Genomic DNA, 6,553 nt, shown 5'->3' on the forward strand with positions numbered 1-6,553 from the left:
AAAATTCCTTACTCAAAAGAGTCATTGCTCAATCCATATGCACGTTTACTCAGAAGCAAACCTCACTGGGTCTGATGAGATCTGCTCCCCAAAAAGCATGCTTAGAATTACAAGCCTGGGAGAATTACATGCCTCAAACAGAACTTTCTTCCAAGTAAACATGCAAGCTGTTAGCAGCTAATCACATTAACTAGTCAATAATTCCCTTTGTACGGGGGTGGTATTTACTTCTGAGTAAACTTGCTTAGGGTTGCAGCCTTCTTCGAGACCACACCGTTTCACCTTCTAGCAACTAAGGAACTCGCGAATCTCAAAGCTTTCGTTTGGGCTCTTGTCCACAAAGCCTATGCTCCAAAAAGCTTCAATATCCAAGGTGCCACAAGACAACAAGAGTGGTTTGTTAGATTTGCATACCACTTCTCGGCCACTTTAAAGCACAAGTTACATCCTGCATCTCCCCACCACCACTCCTTAACCCTCCTTATGTCCGATTGAGTTCGTAAATCTCTTACGACGATAATTTACTTGGAAACGGAGGCAGGCAGGCGGGCGGGGCGGGGCGGGGGGGGGAGAGGGAATGTAAACAGAGAGTAGCCTGCATCTTCTTAAGAGCCTATAATTCTCATATCACACACACACACACACACACACGCTTCGTGCCATCGGCTGCCTGAAGCAACGGTATACTCGTGGCAGCCCTGCCTGCCTCGGGGACCAGGCAGGGAGAGAAAGAGCCGGGAAAGCAGCAGCAGCAGCAACTTGCTGCGAAGAGGAGACAGGATGGGACGGAGGGTCCCCGCGGAAGGAAAACACCGGCGGGGGGGGAGGAAGAGGAGCAGCGAGAAGGACCGTCAAGAGAGGGAGGGGGGGAGGGGGGAGGAGCAGCCCTGGGGAGGAGGGGGGTCGAAGGGAAGGAGGCGAGAGGTTTCCCTCCACCACAAGGACAGGTAGAATATTAAAAAATAAAAGCGCGAGCGCCGCCGCCGCCTCCATCCTTCCTCGCCCAGCTTGCGCAGGAGCCTGGACTTTCTTTCCCGGGCGCCTCGAGACTCAGAGCAAGCGCCGAGGGAAGGGCAAGGCGAGCCGGGGCCTGGCGGCGGCACACTCAACACCCCGCGCAAGGCTTCCGCCTCACCTGGCTGGGCTGAGGCGCCCGGCGGCGAGCTGCGGTCGACTGCCGCCGTCCCCTCCCAGCAGCCAACTCTGGTCCGGCAGAGGTGCGGGGGGGGGGGGGCTGGTTTGGCTCAACCGCCGCCGACCGCGCGCGCAGCCCACTCCGTAGGAGGCGCTGCGGGGCTTCTCCCAGGCGCCGCGCGCTCTCGCTCGTCGGCTCTTCAGGGCTTGTTGACGGCGGCGGTGGTGCTGCTGCGCCGCTGGTCCTGCAGCAGGAGTAGTCGCGCAAAGCGGCAGCGCCGCGTCCGCTGACAGGTCCGCAATATGGCGGCCGCCGTGGAGATTTCCCTCCCTATCAGAGTGGTGGGCGCCTCCGTTTCCTCAGCGGGCATGCGCGGTGGTCGCGGGAGCATGCGCGTTTAGGGCGTTTGAAGCGGCTGCCCTTAACAGGCCGCGGTGAGCGCGGCGGGGGGGGCATCCAGCAAGAAGCGGGGGAGGTGGGCCGCCTTGTTAACCGCGGCGGGGTTGGTAGGAAGGTCGTCGGGGGGTGGAAACGAAGCCTGGGAGTCACGTGAGTGAAAGGGCGGTGGGTCTTTGCTAGGAAAGGTGTGGGAGAAAAGAAGCAAGCGGAAAGGGCAGAAGAGAAGACTACTCTTCGCGTAAGGGTGCAAGGCGCGCTTACTTGGTAGTGGCAAAGCAAACCCCATTGAAAACTGACTTATTTTTGAGTAAAGATGGATTAGTTCAAACTTTAAGGCTGAAATCCTAGGAGGGTTCATTTTGAAGTCCCTCTGTATTCAGGAGATGCATTCACTGACTGGTCAGTGTTTGCCTCGCACACAGAGCGGACTTATTTCTGAATACACACATGCTTGGGATTGCGCTGTAAGGGTGGAGGAGCCCCAATTGGGGAGAAGCTGCATAGAATTCAATAGTCGGACTTACTTTGATTAAGGATAGGAGCGGGTTGTACGATGATGCGCACAATCCCACTTTGCATCATCGTGTCCTAGAAGAATCGGTGGATTAAAGGCTAGGAGGAATTTCAAATAGCACACAATCTTTTCCCGGAAAAACCAACGTGCCGTCACCACCAGCACTGCACAAACGTAGCAACGAGTCGAACTCACATGTGTCAAAAAAGAAATAATGAGTGCAGTCCCAGCAGCGCGATTCTAAAGCTAGCGTTCCGTTTCCAGTCCTTCCTTTCTTCCCTGCAGTTCCTGCGCAGATGAAATCTTGAAGTCAAATGCCAAAACTTCTTAACTTCAGGTCCTCCTCATGATCCCTCTCACAGCCATAATGATTTCTTTGCAGAGTCTTACACTAACCTTACAACGATAATTTACTTGGAAACGGAGGAGAGCTGGTCTTGTGATAGCAAGTCCTCTTAGCCAAGCAGGGGCCGCCCTGGATGCATATGAATGGGAGACTACACTGTGAGCACTGTAAGATATTCCCCTCAGAGGATGGAGTCGCTCTGGGAAGAGCATCTAGGTTCCAAGTTCCCTCTCTGGCATCTCCAAGTCAAGATAGGGCTGAGAGAGATTCCCACCTGCAACATTGTCTCCTAAGGAACAACTTTTGCTGTGCAAATTTTAAATCTGTCAGTTGTTTACTACACATTTTTGCTATGCTTCAATGTGCATGAGGCTTCCTCTTGTTCTATTATGCTTTACTGCCATTTTGATAGGCTTTTATTTCATTTCATTTTTGCTTTACTGTTTTAAATCCAGTGATTAAAATGATTGATTAAAATGATTGCCTTGATTGCTCTGCAGAGTGGTGACATATATAATCATTCAGACAGGTTCAAATCTTTCAAACATGTGCACATGAGCAGAAAAATATTCATGAGCAATCCTATTGCAATCATCATATTACACAAGGATATAAATATTTGCTGGGGAAGGCTTGATTTGCAAATCATTTGACCCAGCCTGACAGTAAAGCTATGAGATTCACTTGAATGGCTAGGAAAGATCTGTGTGTAATGCAGGCAAGACACCATTATCAAAATAATTAATCGCTTCCTACATGCATGAGAGAATGCTATCCTAGCTTTAATGCACAACAAAGCAAGGTTATCTTAGGCAAAGCCACAAGGAGATATGGTTTTACACATAGAAACAGTGTAGATTGGAAGTATATGAGTTGACTAATAGAAAGATGGCTGTTGGAGCATAATTCCCAAAAAGTACTCCTGGTGGTACCTGAGGGCTTTCTATCCTGGGGGTACCCTGTAGTTCCCTGTAGACCATCCTCTTTCTGTTCCATCTAAAATGTGAGCTAGAAATTATTATAGCAAGCCTCTTTTTTTAAATGTAAGTTGAGGGTATTTGCAGTTGTCTTGGTTCTCAAGAGGGATATTTATTTATTTATTTATTTATTTATTTATTTATTTATTTATTGTTGGATTTATATACCGCCTTTCATTAAAAACAATCTCAAGGTAACCTATCAAAAGTTGGGAACCATTCTGTTAGACCATATGTTGGACCAAAGGTAAAAGTAGGAGAGCAAAAGCACCCTCACCTCGGAAACATATTGAGGAAAGAATGCGTTTAAGCTAAAACAGGATGGACCTGAACAGTAATCTTCTAACTGAAATGGTTGCCACAAACGGTGTAATGTCTGAGGGATGCTGGTGAACAATATCTGAAGAAGAGCCATGAATTAATATGTTTTATTAACCTACTCTTGGCCAGAAATATTTTCTATATTTATTTATTAAGCATATTTGTGTACTGCCCCAAACTCCTGTCTCTGGGTAGTTTACAATAAAAGAGATTAAAGCAAAGTTAAAACATTAAGACAGTTTAAAGCAATGATAGATTCTATATGTTAATTAAAAGGTGAATAAATGTGTCTTAACAGCCCTTTTTAAAGCTGTCAGAGATAGGGAGGCTCTTATTTTGACAGGGAGCACATTCCAAAGCCTTTGAGGTGGCAATGGAGGAGCAGGCCTGTCCCTGGGTAGTCACCAGAGGAGCTGGTGGCAGATTATTTCAATAGATGGCAGGGCTCCTAGTGGATAAGGTGTTCTCTTAAATACCCTGGGCCTAAGCTGTTTAGGGCTTTGTAGGTTATAACCAGCACTTTGTATTTTGCCCGGAAACATATTGGTAGCCAGTGTAGTTCTTTAACAATCAAAAGAGTCCAGAACGCCGAGTTACAACACATTCTAACACCCAACATAATATTTCATGTAGGACTAGATGGCATTAAATACAGTGCTGCATGATACTCTGAAGACTCTATCCTGTGAGGTCTAGGCAATAAAAGAGCCTCAAACGCCTTGTCCCTAGGCACTCCAAGCCACCAGATAGGAACATAGGAAGTAGCATTCTACTGAGTCATGCGGCATGCCACATCTGCTCTGATTAGCAGTGCACCAGTTCTCCAGGGCTTCAGGCAAGAAATTTTCCCATCTGCTTTGCATGATGGTTCCAGGTTCAATTCCTGGTATCTCTGCTGCCTGGAACCTTGGAGAAGCTGCTGCCAATCGGTGTAGAAGATAATACTGAGCTAGATGAACCAATGATCTGACTCAGCATAAGGCAGCTTCCTATGTTCTTCTATACCTGGAAATGCCAGGGCTTGAGCCTAGGACTTTCTGCATGCAAAGCAGATGCTCTACCCCTGAGCTACAGCGCCATCTCTATGATATACACCATACCACTAGATAGGTGTAATGTAAAACGATGCTACACTTCTGAATAAGTTTTGGACTGGCTCTTAGATCCAAAGAAAATGTCAGGGCTTGATAGGCCTTCTGTTTCCCCTCCCTTGTAATACTATAGTAAAGTGTGCCGCTGAGTCAGTGTTGACTCCTGGCAACCACAGAGCCCTGTGGTTGTCGCTGGCAGAATACAGGAGGGGTTTGCCATTGCAATTTCCCACACAGTATGAGATGATGCCTTTCATACTATATCATCTGATATCGGTGTTTCCCATAGTCTGGGAAAACATACCAGTAAGGATTCGAACCGGCAACCTCTGTGTTCCAAGATAGATGCTGTACACCATGCAGCAAGTCTGAGATTCTTTTTTTAAAAAAATTCCCTCTTTTGTTGCTACTCTGTACATACACTAGAAATAAAGCATAATTCCCTAGGGCTCTGTCCTTCCTGTTCCCTGCTACCTAAACTTCCTGTGAACCAGAGAAGTTCAGGCTTCTTACACAACTAGCGCTGAATGTTGTCCTTTGTGTATTGTTTTTTCCTTTTTCTTTCCCAAGGGTAGCAACCGCAGGGATGCAGCACACCGAGGGAAGCCAAGTTTTTTTCTTTTGTTTTCTTTGGGTTCTTGGACAAAGTACAGTAAAAGCCACAATACAGCAGAAGAGACCCAGTTCAGCACAAAAGGAGCAGCGTGTCATTTGCGTTACCAATTCTGAGTCACGCAGGAGCTATTAATATAACTTGCCCCTGGCTGTCTTCTAAAGGCCGAGGGAAGAACACAGAGGAATTTCCAATTAAAAGAAATCGCAGGACAGAGAAAGATTTGAAGGGGGAGGAATCTCATTGTGAGGAAGTAAACTGTAATCATGGCCCTGGAGAGATTGTGGAGGCTGTATAATTAAAGTCATTTAAAGTTAGTTAGGGCAAATCACTGATAAAAAATAATTGCATGAGGAAGACAGCAAGCTGAAAAAGGGTGGAGAGCAAGAATACATTTGCCATCTTAGTGGGTCATTTCTATATTAAAAGTGAAGTTAAAAAGTCCAGTAGTAAAGGACTTTCTAGTTTCCTTTTAATGTATCATTCCCATATATTAAGTACATGCTTGCTCATAAGAACAGCCCTGCTGGATCAGGCCCAAGACCCATCTAGTCCAGCATCCTGTTTCACACAGTGGCCGACCAGATGCCACTAAAAGCCTACAGGCAGGAGATGATGATGATGACGTTTTATATCCCGCTCTTCTTCCAAGGAGCCCAGAGTACTACATATTTAAGTTTCTCCTCACAACAACCCTGTGAAGCAGGTTAGGCTGAGAGAGAAGTGACTGGCCCAGAGTCACCCAGCAAGTATTATGGCTGAATAGGGATTTGAACTTGGGTCTCCCCAGTCCTAGTCCAGCACTCTAAGCACTACACCACACTGGCTCATAGGCATCCTGCCTTTGAGGCTGGAGGTGGCCTTTAGCCCTCCAATTAGTAGCTGATGATAGACCTCTCCTCCATGAAGTTATCCAACCCCCTCTTAAAACCATCTAGGTCGCTTGCTCGCTCTGTGTGTGCATGCACGTATACGTGTGCACATGTGTGTGTGTGCACTTTCTAATTTAAATGTGTTTATTTTTTCATCTTATCCCATAGCTCCTCTTGCCTGGTGTTCACAAACTGATCTGGAGGAAGAGGATGCAATTAAATGTCAAGTGAATGTTAGCAGGGCCAGCCTACCATTCTCTAGGCTGAGGCAGCCTTCCTGAGAGT

The 6,553-nt window shown here is 47.0% G+C and overlaps 1 protein-coding gene across 3 annotated transcripts in view; it reads right to left on the reverse strand.

Annotated features, from left to right (window-relative positions):
• RDX (radixin) overlaps window positions 1-1,468 on the reverse strand; it is a 70,338-nt gene extending 68,870 nt beyond the window's left edge. For 2 of the 3 annotated variants that reach the window (XM_053307328.1, XM_053307329.1), the window contains exon 1: window positions 1,136-1,467. The gene's annotated coding sequence lies outside the window, so the exon portion shown is untranslated. Of the gene's footprint in view, window positions 1-1,135 lie in introns of all 3 variants that reach the window. The other variant, XM_053307330.1, reaches the window with a different exon arrangement.
• Window positions 1,469-6,553: the final 5,085 nt, after the last annotated feature.

This window comes from Hemicordylus capensis, chromosome 3 (genome assembly GCF_027244095.1).
Source record: "Hemicordylus capensis ecotype Gifberg chromosome 3, rHemCap1.1.pri, whole genome shotgun sequence".
NCBI classification, from domain to species: Eukaryota; Metazoa; Chordata; class Lepidosauria; order Squamata; family Cordylidae; genus Hemicordylus; species Hemicordylus capensis.